At 33.9% G+C, this 15,159-nt stretch overlaps 1 long non-coding RNA gene across 1 annotated transcript in view; it reads right to left on the minus strand.

Moving 5' to 3' along the window:
• The window catches only part of LOC107053250, a 32,054-nt gene that overhangs the window by 16,293 nt on the left and 602 nt on the right, over positions 1-15,159 (minus strand). Inside the window, exons 3-4 of the long non-coding RNA XR_001466341.3 lie at positions 6,077-6,234; positions 1,061-1,147 (exon numbers count right to left, since the gene is read on the minus strand). This is a non-coding gene — a long non-coding RNA (uncharacterized LOC107053250). The remainder of the gene's footprint in view (positions 1-1,060; positions 1,148-6,076; positions 6,235-15,159) is intronic.

Here is a 15,159-nt window from a genome sequence, read left to right on the forward strand (position 1 = left end):
CTTTATTTATCAAAGCACGTATTGATGGAATAACCATTGATTCAAGAAGAAATCGACCAGAAATTCTGTGTCCATTCTTCTCTGTAAAATAGAATGAACAGCTTAGTAATGTGTAAGAAAGGAAAGATTTGAAAGGAGTATTTATCAAACCAAATGGATTGAGTCAGTTTGGAGTCTTAGATTTTTTTCTTCAGTAAATTCCCCCTGATTTCAAATGTTACGTAGTATATGCTACTCTGTGTCAAATAACTCAAATAATCAATTTCTATACAGCATTATAAATGAGAATTACTGAGTTAAGCATGGATAATACAGCTCTGCTTAATATGATTACTGGTATTCTTTCTGGTCTCTAACCTCTTTTAAGACATTTGCTTAATAGATCAACGTGACCTACGCCTGAAGCCTTGCTTTCCCAATATGCTTACATCTTTATTTAACCTTGTGTCTGTTATTAATGGAATGTGCTATTTCTGCTTTTCTGTAACGGATGGTTATGTTGGAGCAATACACAACTTAGTGATGACATCTCATTCCATAGAAGAGATTATAACAAAAATACATAGGTGAAACAGAACTGGCAAATGCATTCTTATTCCATCTTTCTCTTTGACATCTCTTTATAGCCTAAAAATGGCTTTCCCAGTAAATGGTAACACTTCTTTCTGAAAGTTGTATCTGAAAGTATCCCATGGTTACTAAAATGTTAAGGCTTTTTTTTTTTTTTTTTTTTCTGAAATGAAAAAATTACTGAAGTCCTGTCAACATGTATCAAGCTTTACAAAAAAATAATGTATCTTCCATCTGTAAATTTGCAGCTTATGCAACAACAGACTAATTTGTATAATTTCCTGAGTACAGAGATATTCCCATTGTCAAAACTGAAGACTGATACATCTTGAATTAATTTATGAATTTATCTGTTGTCAAAATTGTTTAGACCTGAAAAAGAAAACATGCCAGTAAAGGTTAAATATATATTATTAAATTATTATTTATGAATATGTAATGGATTTTTAATTGGCTTCAAATAAGGTACTTTAAAATCAAAAATACTTACCTGTTCCAAATTATATAGATGTGCGGTTCTGGTCATCCCACTTCAAAAGGATACGGGTAAGATTGGAACATGTTCAGGAAAGGTTGTCTAGATGAAAAAAAAGTGTCTTCCACTGCTTGAATAACTTTTATTTAAGAAGATATTTAATAGTATTTCATTCAGAAAAGAGATAATCAATTGAAAAGTAATCTATATTTCATAAAGGGTAAGGCAAAAATGAGCAAGGTATGATGATTCTACTTTTCTACTAGCATAATGGGCTCCAAAGTAAATAATGTGTCTTAAAATTATCATAGGGAAATACTTTCCCACATAGTACATAAATAAACTGGAAATATGACTGTCAGAGAAACTGCAAAAAGCAAAGCAACAAACAAGCTCAGAAATGCTTTTATCAATTTCATGAAAAATTGATCCTTTGGCAGCTATAAACTTGAGAGTCTTAGGTGAATCTCTGGAAGAGGAAGTCCCTTAAGGTGGGACTTGAAAATACTGGAAGTGGAAATATCAGGGAGATTATTTTTTCCTATGGGAACACTTGGCTTTCAATTATGGTTGACAACAATTGGTTGTCATCAGAAAAAAAGTATTTGCATAGAGAAACCCTGTGCTAATACCACATGGTCATTCTTCAGCCAGCCCATCAATTGTCTGTTGGACTTAACTTTCAGTAAGGTAAGTAAACTTTTGCCAGTTTAAAGCTTTTCAGCAAAGACTCTTTTCTAAAAGTTGCCCTTTGAATTCATCCTCCAATAATCAAAGAATATATATAGTACCAAACACGTAGAGAATATTATTTAGAAAAAAACATATCCTAATTAATAAAGTGATTACTTTTATGAAGTAAATAGAAGGTTGAAGTTCTAAGCACATTTTGGACCTCTAAGGGTAGAGCAATATGTATAATAATGAATGTGTCACTTTATTTTTGGTGTTTGTATGAACAAATGAGGGCTTTGCATCAAACTGTCTGTTAGACTGTCAGAATCAGTTTTGACTGTATTAATGCAGACCTAATTTTTCCCTTAGAATCTCCTTGAAATGTAATGCTTTACAAGAACTGCAAACTCCATTTGTCATTTTGATTATACTCAGCATCCTTCACAAATGCTTGTTATTCTAAAACACTCTAAATGACAAATCTTCTGTATTGATTTTTGTTGACATTAATGCTACAGTTAATATCAAAATATTATAGAATTCCTTGAAAATTGTTCAGGGATTTTAAACAGTCTTAACTCTTTTCTGAAGGTCGGAGCTGCTTTTTCAATGTAACAGATTTTTGTTAGATGAAGTTTCCTAGCAATGATACCTTTCTTTAAGAGGTGGAGACAAGACAGCAAAGTAAGGAAAATTGAAGCCTCAATTGAATTCTCTGATCTGGTTGGTAATTACGAACAATTTGCTTGTCATGGTCATGAGAGATATTAGAATGTGCGCTGAAGGATTCTAAAAGCTGTCAAGAATTGCAAACATTTTTATGACCCTTAAAGATGTCTTGTGGAAGATCTGTACCATAAAGTTATTTTTCTTGAAAAGAAAATTTATTTGGGGTGTACTCACATTCGTCTGCTCTCCATTCTAGCATGCCTTATATTTTATAATTGACAGGTTTCTGTCTGCAGAAAACGGAAAGTGCTATAGGGAAGTTTAAGGTAAATGCATACAGTACTCCCTTTTGTAGTTGAGACAGTGAATGAAAATGTTCTCTGGAATGTGAAATTCTCTAATAGAGCCCGAATATAAATAAGTATATGTGAAAGGCTTTTTTGGGGGATGTTGCTGTTGATTTTTAAAATTTCTTTGTGCTTATTACAGATAGAAGTATTTCAGAAAAGCTCTAATGCATTGAGAGCTTCTATTTTTCAACAATAGAGTTAATCCTCATAGATTCTAGGGTTACAGCACAGAAATTTGTCAGCTATATATTATGAGTTAAGATGGAGCGTATAAAGTACAATATAAGATATATATAATATTATATATTATATAATTATAATATTTGAATCTTTGCATGCTTCCTGGTTTAGAAGAAGACTTATGCTTTGAGGTTACTCTCTCTCTGAATAAAATCTATCTCCTAAAGAAGGTTAAGCTACATCATTATCCAGGGTCTTGTGAATTAGCCATCAAAGATGCAAAGCAAAAATAAAAATAAAAATTAATATTAATGGCACATGGGCTTTTAATGGTCAAAATCTGCGGAAACATATTTGTGATGACAAATAATTCACTCAGTGAAAGTCAAGGTTTAATATATTTTTATTGCTTTAGATCAACTAAAATCTACCTTTGATCAGCAGAGATTTAGAGTCATATCCACAATATATATTATTGTAATTTTACTTTATTTTAAACTGTCTGAATCAAGTACTGAATGGGTGCTAAGGAACTATTCATCTCAGTTCTAGAGAACTCTAAGCCAGATCCAGGGCAGCCGTATATGCTGTCTTTTACTGCGTTTTCCTGTATTTTTTCTCTTATGGAGATCTTGAGTTCAGTTTTGACAGTCTACTGTGCTTCAAAAAAACTTAAATTCAAGTAGTCATTTGTTTTCCAGTTGTCACTGTTGCAGTGAATCCAACAACCTTTATATTTTATCTGTTTGCAAATATCTTCTCACTATATTTGAGTGTAGCACAGACATACAGGGCAACCATTTAAGAATAATCACCTGTGATTAACCTATCTATTCTTTCTAGAGAAGTATTCTGTTCTATTCTATTCTTTTAAATAATTAGCATATTATTCAAGTTCAACTAATGCCTTATTTTCCTGCCTTTCTAAATGAAGAAAGGCCCAACAACACACAGAAGCCTCCAAATTTTACTTCATGAGTATATGAACATTCTCTACACTTTCAGATAATTCCAAGCTTTACAACAATTTGGTATTACAATTTCAATGAATATACTGTCAAAGCTGATGGCATAGGTGATTACAAAGGTTTCTCTTCAAGATACGTAAAAGGCAGTTTTAGTTCATGATCTGTCAGTAGACTGAATTTAAGGTCCCCTTCTTTATGTTTCCTTCATGCATGGCCAGTTTTGAAATATTTTTCCTGTATATTATTAAAAAGCAAATGTTACTGCCATTTATTCTTTTTTTTTTTCTTCTACAGAGAATATACATCAGCTACTTCATGAGTGAGAGTGGCTGTGTTTGCAAGTTAAAAGCTTTCATGCAGTATAAAAGAACGACAGTATCACTTGTGTAGCTGGAAAGACTAGTAAAGAACATCAGTTTTCAAAAACACTGAAGCTGTTTTCAAATAAAGAAACACATCAAGACAGATTTATAAGACTGGGAAAGAATATTCATACCAGTCAAGTGGGGAAAAATAACTTCATATGGTATCTTTGCATTATACGCAGTACATTTAACCAGAGTGTAAAACTTACAATGATCTCTTTAGTTAAAAGAATAAAGCTGAATATGGATACATTTATTATATATAAACATAAATATATTTTAGATAAGTTAGGTAAGTAATGAACTTTATAACAGAAGTAATGTTAAGCTGTTGTTAGCAGTATTTGCTTCTACTCCCAGGGATACCCCTGTGACACAGCGTGAGATGGTTACTTTACCTCGCTGCAGAATGCCCTCTCTCAATAAGCACTGGAGTCTGCATATTGGAGCTCAGAAAATGAAGACTGGCCTAATTCTTAGCCTAAAGCATACTGCATACATCACCATGCAGCCCTGCCTGAGAAGAAATTAGAACAAATACTAAATAAATGTCCTAGTTTAGAACAGCACAAAGTGAAAAAGCAGGAAACACCAGGTGCTGACTATAGCAGTACAGGTGTGATGCAGTAGAATTAATACATGCAGGGTTATCTGAGAGTACACGGGACACAAGGGAGAACATTCATCAGACCAAAAAATGTAGCTGGAAAATGCTCCAGGACACACAAGGTTTTTTGGATATTTTTACCTAGGAATTCAAGCAATGCAGAAATCTGAGGAAACCTCAAGCTCTCATCTTCATTCCAAGCTCACTGCCTTTTTATTGAGACATGTTACAATGCATCCATAACACCAACATGACAAAACACCACATACCTATCTCCTGGAGAAATGCATGGAATTATTGCACTCTGTGGTTCACACTGACTTCAGGTGAACCAAGCATTTGCGCAGGTTAAATGTCTATGGCTTTCTTTTCTTTCTTTTTTCTTTTTTCTTTTTTTTTAATATTATCCCAGAGAACATTCTACCAAGCAGAGTATCCACATTTTCTTTATCAAATTTGATCTCATTTTTGGGAGAGGAGTGCTTGTGTAAGCTGTCACTTAAATAGAAGAGGAATAGATGACACCCAAAAGAGAGGGGGGATTGTTTTGTTTTGTTATGGTTTGTTTTTGTTTGTCTTCCAGAGATACAGAAATGCCCAAGATGCATGACTCATCTGAGTTTCTTTGCTTACCTTTTAGTTTATGTCTAGCCAATTTGCTTACTGCCAACCAGATCATCCCATCACAGCAATCTGTGAAGTTGCTAAGTCATCACTGGGCCAGCAAATACTGGTTTAACTCTTGCTTTCTGTCTGTTGTCTTCTCTTAGCTTGAAGAGAAGACAGTATTTGCTGCCCTGAATAAGAGGCTGTTCATCCTGACTGCTAATAGGGAAGAGGAGAAAGTGATGAAAAAGTCTCACGGAGACATATTCCTAGAGATCCATATGTGCTAAGGAGGTGCTTAACCCTGAAGGAATAACTTCCAGGAGCATAAGTGTGGGAAACAGTTGGACTTTTGTGAAATTATCAAGGACAGTCTGTATGTGATCACCTAGTTATATGATAATGGGAAATAAAACCTTTTGTTTTGATCTTCATAATCTCTCGAGTTTATATAAGAAAAGATGATTTGCTACTGAAAATGTCTGCTATGGGAAAGTAGATGGACCTGATTTCTCTTGTGTCTACATCCAATATTGTGTGGTAGCATAAAGCTAAAAAAAGAGTTTTTTAGCTTTTCATTCAGCTACTGTCTGAGGGGGGAAAGCTCTTACATCAATACTGCACAGGTGGTACAGGCATGGACTTTGGATTATCTCTACACAGGTCTTTGTTTTCTCCTCCAGTCTGCTAGATGTCTTGTTTTCTCAGAAGCAAATGTTCTAGCTGGCTTGCTCTTGCAGGATCAGCTGAACCTCCATCTCATTTTGACCTTTGATAAAACAAATGTTACATGTTTCAGATATGTGAAATAATACGTTGTAGCCATCTATCTGACAGAGACATGGAAGAAAGGACAAGACTAAATAATAACTGATGCTATCAGCAACAGCAGGAAGAGGAGATCATAATAGTTTTTAGTTTTTCCAGCTATATGTGATTGTTCTGAAACAACAGAGCAAATAACTGTTTCTCATAAAATACACAACCCCTTTTTCTTTCTAGAATGAGTCAAGAAACTAGAGAAAAAATATAGTCCATGATGCACTCTGTTTTTTTCTACCTCCTTACTATCTGTATCACAATAAGGCTTTCAGTGGTTCTTTTTCTGGAAAATTCATCTGCCTTGAATAAAGCAGTATAATGGCTTCTCAGCAATTATTTAAGACCAGATTGCTGAGTTCAGCCTTTATGTAAACAGCAGTTCTAAGTCTGTGTTTTGTAGAAGCAGTAAAAAAAAAAAAAGCATAAGCATAAGCTAGGCATAACATTTTCACTTTATAATAATAGTGATCACAAGTCAGCAAACAAACTGAATTCTTCTGAGCTGTTCTGGGAGAAATTTTGCCAATCGTTTATCTGACAAGGAAACAAATATATCTACCATTGGCTTAAGTAAAAAGTCACCCAATTTAGTAAAAATCTTGTTGTCAGTGTAAGTTTGGCTTAGTCTTGAAAATAATAGATTTTCAAAGGTAAACACAAAAGGTGTGTAAATATGAGAATTATTCTTCATAAATAATTGGCCAAGCATCTATTCAACTTGGTGCTGGTATTAGCAGGATTTCTAAGGTGCTCACCATGTTGCATCCACACGTTCATGTATCTTCCATGAAATTCTGCTTTCTTAAAACTGCATTTTAAAAATGATTTATCGATTAGCTCTATACAAGGTGATTCCAATGCTTTATGATATTCTTGAATCTGAGTGTGTGCATCATCACATTTCTGCTATGTATTGAGCTGTGCACTGAGCTGTCCCTCGCTGTTTAGCCGACTTTTCCTTTTTTGCCTGTTCTCCTGGAATTAAAGCTGGACACGTAGTGTATGTAGATATGTACCCATTCTGTTTGGAATTCACCTCTGTATTTCAGATGGATTTTAAGCATCTTTACTTATTAAAAGACAAAAACTCTCTGGTCCACTAATTCAAATGCAAAGACTGGATTTTCCTTTAAAGAAGAAACTGAAGCAGATGAAAAGATACAGTTTAAGTTTTTTTTAAGTTTTTACAGCTACAATCATTAAATGCCTTTCTATTGCCTCCATCAGCAGCTGGTAAAAGCTGTCCTTACTAGCATTAAAACATGTTCTGCTTAACATGAAATAAAACAGAAGACCTGTGCCCACAGGACGTCCAGGTGATGACATCCTAATACAGAAGTAGAATACAACATAAAAGAAACATCTTTCTGCTTTCACACTTCAGTTTTAGAAATTTTTGACTCATTTTTTTTTTAAAAAAGAATGACTATGTCTGAAAGCAACTAAAAAATTTAAGATTGAAACAGAACTAACTGCCAGAGCATGAGACATATTGATGAAAAAATAATAACAATCCATTTATTACAAGCACTGTATGTTGACAAAACAGATTTTTAAAGATTGTTTTTTGCAATGTGGTACTAGCATCTAGTATGAGCACTTTTCATCAAAGAACTTAGAGCTCCAGCTTCTAATCTGAGATTGAACATATTATTTAATTGGAAAATAAGAGTATTATATGACCCCTATTTTCTGGAAATACATAGTTTATTTGTTAGAAAGAAAGCCAAAGGAAAATCCAAAGGAAAACCTCATTCCTATTGAAAACCTCTTACTTGACCTTAGCAATTTGGCATATCTTTGAGCAAACATTAAAAAATTTGCTTAGGTGTTAACTCAGAGGTTAACACTCTTGGGAAAAAAAAAAAAATAGAAAAGGAAATTTGAATCTACCAATTCAACATTTTGCCTCCTCACAGGTAATTGAATCTGGATTTTGACCCAGAGAACTCAGACCCAGAGAGATTATTCTACTTGTAACCACTTACAACATGACATTAGAGATTCCAAATGATGTCCAGCACAGAAAGGGAGATGGTCTGGAAAATGATAGTGGATGCTAAAGGATTGTTAACACCAAAAGTATAAAAGTTGGCAAGCTATGAAAGAACTGATCAGTTCTGTTTCTTTCAAAGTAGGAAATATCATGTGAAGTGAGGGAGAAGACTAAGCCTCTCTATAAACTGGGAAATCTGAAAGAAGGAAAGAGCATGTGTGCAAGAGACTTAGAGAAATAAACCAGATTGAGGATTTCTGCATATTTAAAGGTGGAAAGGATACTCTTATATACGCCAAGTAATTCAAAGGATTTTCTAAATAAAGGTGTACCACTACTTTCAGCTGGATTCTTCAATTCTTCTAAAAAGATATATGCAACATTTCTATTCTATGCAACAGATCTAGTCTTCATGAAACTATGTTAAAAAAAAAAAAAAAAAAAAAGCAAAGCTCCAAAATACTCAACTCTATTTCAAGACCAAAAAATTAGAAATTCAAATGCTTTTGTGACACCAATTTGGAACAACTCCCTGCAAGTGTTCGATATTTTGTATGAAAAAAGCACAGTATCACACTGTTAGTACTTTGCAGTTTGAGATATATTAATAATTTCATTGATATTCTTAATTAATGTCTTTGTGATGAATGGAATCTTTCTTCATGGGAAGCCCTAATATTCCTATGCAAACAACAAGAATGCTTCCCTCATGCTCACAACATAAATCTACCTATCAATACTTTTAAAAATTGTTTTATTATGAATTTATATTATAATGTTCAACTTGCTGGACTTTCTATTTTGTGTACACTTACGAGCATACTGGACACCCTGAGCAGTACATTAAGTAATGCAAAGTGTCCTAAGACCTATCTCAATTGATGATTCTTTTCTTAGTGTTGGAAAATGGTTTTGAAATCAGTATTTTATGCAGATTATGAAATTCAGGAAAAGCTGATTTGGGCTGATACAGGGGCTTTGATTTATACTCTGATATGATGAGCAGTAAGTGAGCAAGTATAGAAAATTTTCAGACATTCTAAGGGGGAAAAATACATTTGTCCACTCTACTTGGGCAACTACTTGCAGAACACAATCCCTTAGGGTTGTTTCTGTTCAATTTTTTGGAGGGATGGAGTGGAATCACCATCTAGAGTATATTTATGTTTTCTCACTTTTTCACCTTCACCATTTAGAGTATATTTACATTTTCTGACGTTTTCATCTTTTTCTCCCTCAATTTGTGTATGATGCTATTTTTCAGCCTCTATTTTAGTAAAACTGGAGGCAGCTGTGACAACATGACCTTCACCTATTATCTATAGAGGATTTGTTTATTAGCGAAGGTATTGTTTTCATTTGTGCAACTTTTACTGAAGTGAAGTACTAGCGTAGTATCTTTTAACACCCTGGACCCCTTTGCAGAAATTTTACTTTAAGTACATCTGAAATACCAAAAGAATTTTAAATCAACAATCAGTCCAAATGATAATATGGGATATACAACTTTTAGAACCAAGGAAATGATCATGCTTCTATGTCACTATAACTTGTTAATTTGCAAAAATTTTCTGTTTTTCAATGAATGCAATTATCATGAGTAGTAATAACAGTAATGATGATCTTTGATAACGTAAGCTAAGAAATAGGAAAGCAAAGCTTGTAGAAATAGAATTTAAGCTTTTAAACAGTTGACTTCATCCTGCGCACAGCAATTACTCCTGTTGTCAGCAGGATGAAAATTTACTACCCCAGGAAGTCGTAAAGGCTCTGATGCATTCTTACACAACACAGCATGAGCTGCATCCAAATGAGAGAGTCCTTTCCAACAGCCTCCCCTCCCCTGTGCTGTACTGCATTAGTGCCTACATCTGCCACATACTGCCTGAGGCTTTTGCACATTGAAGTCAGATGAAGTTGTACACTGGCACTCTTTATGATTAATTCAAGCTTGAAAGTATTTTTTATCTGTTTTAATCAAGAGTCTTTAATCAAGAGTTTTCATTGTTTTGGAGGATACATCAAGAAGTGCTTTTGGCAAGACTATTTTCTCCGATGCACAAATAGCCATTATAGCAGATAAACAGTTTTACTACGTTTCTTATGAAAAATCTGACAAAGCTAAGAAAAGGAAACTCATTTCCTGCCAATAGCCATGACTATTTTCCCTGTAAACATGAAGAACAGGAGAAAATATCCCATCCAGTTGTTGGAAATTTTGAGAAAGTTATATGTGCAACTCTTCATTGGTGCTTCTTGCAGAACTGCTTCTCAGGGTCTCCAAGCCATACTGTTTAATCTTACAAATATCCTGGGAGTAAGTCAGCCCACAGGTAGCTAATTTGGACTAGATTTCAGAAGTACCATTATTAGCTATGAATGTAACGTCTGCTGAATGATTCCACACTGGAGTAGAGACCATTCCTTTGCTCCCCTATGCTGCAGGTGTTTTTAGTTTGCTTTTGGTTCTCATTGCTCTAGTCTGTTGGTAATAAGCAATAAATTACATTAATATCCCCATGCTGAGTCTGTTTAGCCCACAACGGTAATTGATGAAGGATCTCCCTGCCTTTGTCTCAACACATGAGCCCTTTTTCATGGTATTTTCTTCTGCTGTCCAGTTGAGAAAGGGGAACGAGCAACGTGGTGGAGTTGAGCTACCTATCAATATGAAACCACCACAAAAATAATGGTAAATTTATTGGGTGAAAATAAGAAAGTTTGCATATAAAATTGTGAATTAATTTTGATATAATTTCATATTTGGGCAGTAGATTATCTCAGATTTTCTCAGATTTGTGTGTCAAATATATATAGAAGAAAAAACCGCACGGTAATGTCAGGAAGGAAACAAATTGAATGTTATCATTATACATTAACTTAAACAAAAAGGCCTCATTAGCTATGATGGCTAACATACGTTGCATCATACAGAACTTCTTGTATTTACGTTTGTGGATCAAGGTTAGCCTTGAGAAAATGTTTTCTAAGTTGCAGAAGAAGGGACATTGGCATGAAAAATATTACTCAGTGAGATCAGCCAGTGATTGCTTACAGTCTTGTGCAGCTGAGTGTAAAGAAAGTAATGAGAGCTCTGGGTAAAGACATCATGATAACCGTCTTTCCGTCTCCTTGTCAGCAGTAATTCTTTAGACAGTTCATTGGAAAAACATTTTGTATGCACTTAACTAGTCCAGGCTGCTCTCTTCTTTTTCTCCAGCATTCATCTTTGTGTAACATCTCAGATTATCTCTAAAATAGTTGTCTTTTTATTAGACTACGTGGTCTCAATTACATTTACTTTGTTTTACTTCATGTTTGTGGTTGCTTAAAAAAAATCAGCCACACTAGAGACTTTGCTCCTACATCAGAAGACTCTCAGGAGCAAATGCTTAGAAATTGCAGTGTATTCTCATACAGTGTTGTTTTTTCCTGAAATGAGATGCAGAACAAAGAAAGTTTATATTTGCATTGCTCATAGATCAATTAAAGAAATATATTAATATTCTATATGCAATGTCATTATAATGTAATGAGTAATATCCATATATACGTATGTAAGACACTTAAATATATGTAATTTCATATCTATTTGTAAGCACATACATATATATAGAGAGAGAATGATTTTGTACAATGTTATTTTTAGAGTGAGAAATTTTTCATATTTAGTTAAATATTTATTTCACATACACAAACACGTGTAGCTATGTCACTGAGGAAAATATGATTGAAATAACTGCTATTATGAGCTTCACATCTACATGCTACCTTTCCATTTACCAAATATTTGACGTAATGATAAGTAAACACCAAATATTTAAAGTAATGATAGATATAGCCAGTTTTATTCTTTTGTTATGTTTATTCTCACCTTCATGTAAAAGAATGATGTTTTACTAATAACTTCTTCAGCAAAAAAAAAAATATATTTTCATTTCAGAAAAAATATTTTTTTCTAGTTTCAAGGCTGTTATCTAAAGCAATGAGGTTTTATAAAAATCCGGTTGCAGACAACTTGTAAAATAATATACAAATTACCATACTATCAAAAAAGTCCCCAGGATCTCAAGGAAATCTTGCATATGTGAAAACCAACATATGTAAGTAAACACAGAGAAAACAGCCCCTAAACACTGCAAAAAGATATATTAATAGATTATTCTACTTGCACAGCTTTACAGCTCTGCAAATCATATCAGTACTGAATGGAGTACTGAATAATTTCACAACAGTACTGAATGCCATTACACAGCCTTCATTACTGGATTATTGGCCCATTAAAGTCATCAACGTATCATTCTTGAATAATCAACTTAATGATGAGCCGCTGCCCTGAAACATAATGATCTGTATATGCCCTGCAGTAATAATAAAATCACAAATTGATGTATAAAAATATAACAAAATGCTAAGTGGAGTTGACAACAATTGGTAAAAAGACTGACAAGCCTGTTTAGTATTCCCTAAAGCAATGAAGAACTTACTTTAAATACATGATATCTAAGTGAATATATGGAGAAGAAAAAAGTTCCAACATCTCCAGTGTCCAACCATGAAGGCATGAAAAAACTGTGCCTGTATTCTATATATAACGTACTGGATTTTTTCATACTTTCTACATTTTCTTCCCATTTATTAATAGAAATAACTGGGACATTCAGAGATTTGCTTCATGGAAAATTCTGTAACCAGTTCTGTAATTGACCAGAGACCAGGTACTGCAGAGCCATTAGTTGTGCACATTTTTATATATTAGTCTGTCAAAATACTTTCAACTTTAAAATACCTCTTTCTAGGAAAATAATAATAAAAAAAAGGTAGCTCATTTTCAGTGCTTATTCAGTTCTTGTCATATCTTCTGAAAGTACCAACAGGGATGCCAATTAGTTGGAGTTAAGATAGATTTTGTGATGTGTTTTAAGATCATTAGTGTATTTCATATAGGTCACTGACCTACTGTTGGCCAATAATCCATTTGTGATAGAGAAGTTTCAAATTGCCATGATTCATCCACCAAGTTCCTATTCTTCTTGAAGGGAATTATTATTATTATTTTTTTTTTTCAGTTAAAAATGGAACATATGCTATAGCTGAAATGCAACTGAGCTCAGCTCAGATGCAATTGGGTATAATGACTTATGGTAAGTTACCTGAGTATATAATCAGATTGTCCCTAGAGCCTCTCAGGTCTGTCAATCTCTAAGGTTTAGTTGAAGCATTCATTCTTTTTGAATCTGAACAGTTGCATACTGTGATGATAGTCTTCTTAAAGAAGTCTTATCACTGTTCTGAAGCAGAGACAATACCTCAAAACATTTTTTTGCTCCATTTCTAATGATAGATCTGTAACCACAGACTACAGTCTTTGCCAATATAACAGTAGTGGAATCACTGCATTTTTAGGTTGGGAGAAATTTACACCTTGCTACAATCTTCCCGACCGCTGTTGTTCTTGAAAAGGGGAGGTAAAACAAAAAGGATAGGGAACAGTGAGAGGCTTGTAATGGTGACCGTGTTCACAGGCTTTGTGTCCTCACTGGCATATACAGTGGGCTAATTCATATACTCACCAGTGAATGCAGGCTTCCTGTCACAATATTTTTATCTGGAAATGAAAGCTCTGCTGTACTTGTAAAGACTTGGTGTTTTGGTGGCTTTTGGGTTTTTTTTTTTTTTGGTTTTGGTGTTAAGGTGAGCGCTGGACAGCGAATGCAATGAATAAGACTGCAAAATCCATAACTAAAAAAAGAGCTTGAAGTTTCCACAGTTGGAGCCAGAAACTTGCAGAGTCAAGCCCTGGAATTCTGATTTCTTCTCACTGTAAAACTTTTGCTGATTAACTTTTTGACAACATAGTTTATTTCATCTGGTCAGAGATGTGTCTGCTGACTGCAGCATACAAGTTAGAGATGTAACAGATGGAGTGAGTGCACTAAAACTTAAAATTTTTGGATATATAAGGAGGTAATACTCCATCTGGGACTTACACTGCCTTTGTGCTTCTTCAAATAACTCATCAGGCTACAACAGGCATCTCAGCTTTTGTGCTTCATAGAAACACTGTCCCAAACTTCTGAGTGCCTAGACAAAACTTTTCCAACTGCATTTTGTTTGAATTCATTTGATCCTAATAGGGAGAATTTAATACTCTTAGCTTCACATTTGTAAGCCACAGTAAGGCAAATGGTAATGTTTCAGCTCAAGCAAATTAAACATACATTCAGTAAAGAACTCAAATGTTTATTGAACAAACAAAAACTGAAGTGCATTGATCATAAAGCTAGCTTTTTGTGCACTTGAGTAAACACAATTTGGGGAAATTAGTTACTAAAATAGTTAATCCTTGCAGGATTAACTGTCTGTAAGACTCTTTATGCTGAAGAATGTTTGTACCAGGTAGTGAAAAATCTAAACATTCCTCAGATGTTTTTAAACTTTTGGTGTTGTCAGCTCTTCATTATTTCATCTATTTATTTTATTTTTTTTTTAGTTTCTGTGAATTACTGTCTTAATTATCAGACCACTAAGTGAGCACAAATAATACCTTTCTGCAAGCTGAACTTAAAGAGTTAAAACTGTAATGTGTGTGTTCTGTACCAACATACAGCTGTTAGTGAAAAATACTTTTAATTAATTGAATCCATTCTTAATATAGCAGTTTTATGGAGCCAAATTTCTACAGCCGGAGTACAGAACAATACATATTTCCCCTTCATTAATTTGATTCATTGTACTGTTTACTCATTGCCAAAATATACTATAAAATGTGAACAAAAAGTAGCCTTTGTCCATGTATGCTAATCATAGCACAGGACAGATTGGACATATTCGTGCAAAGAGCATGAAACTTAATCCAAGATACATTTAATTAAA

The sequence above is a fragment of the Gallus gallus genome, chromosome 4, assembly GCF_016699485.2.
Source record: "Gallus gallus isolate bGalGal1 chromosome 4, bGalGal1.mat.broiler.GRCg7b, whole genome shotgun sequence".
Lineage (NCBI taxonomy): Eukaryota > Metazoa > Chordata > Aves > Galliformes > Phasianidae > Gallus > Gallus gallus.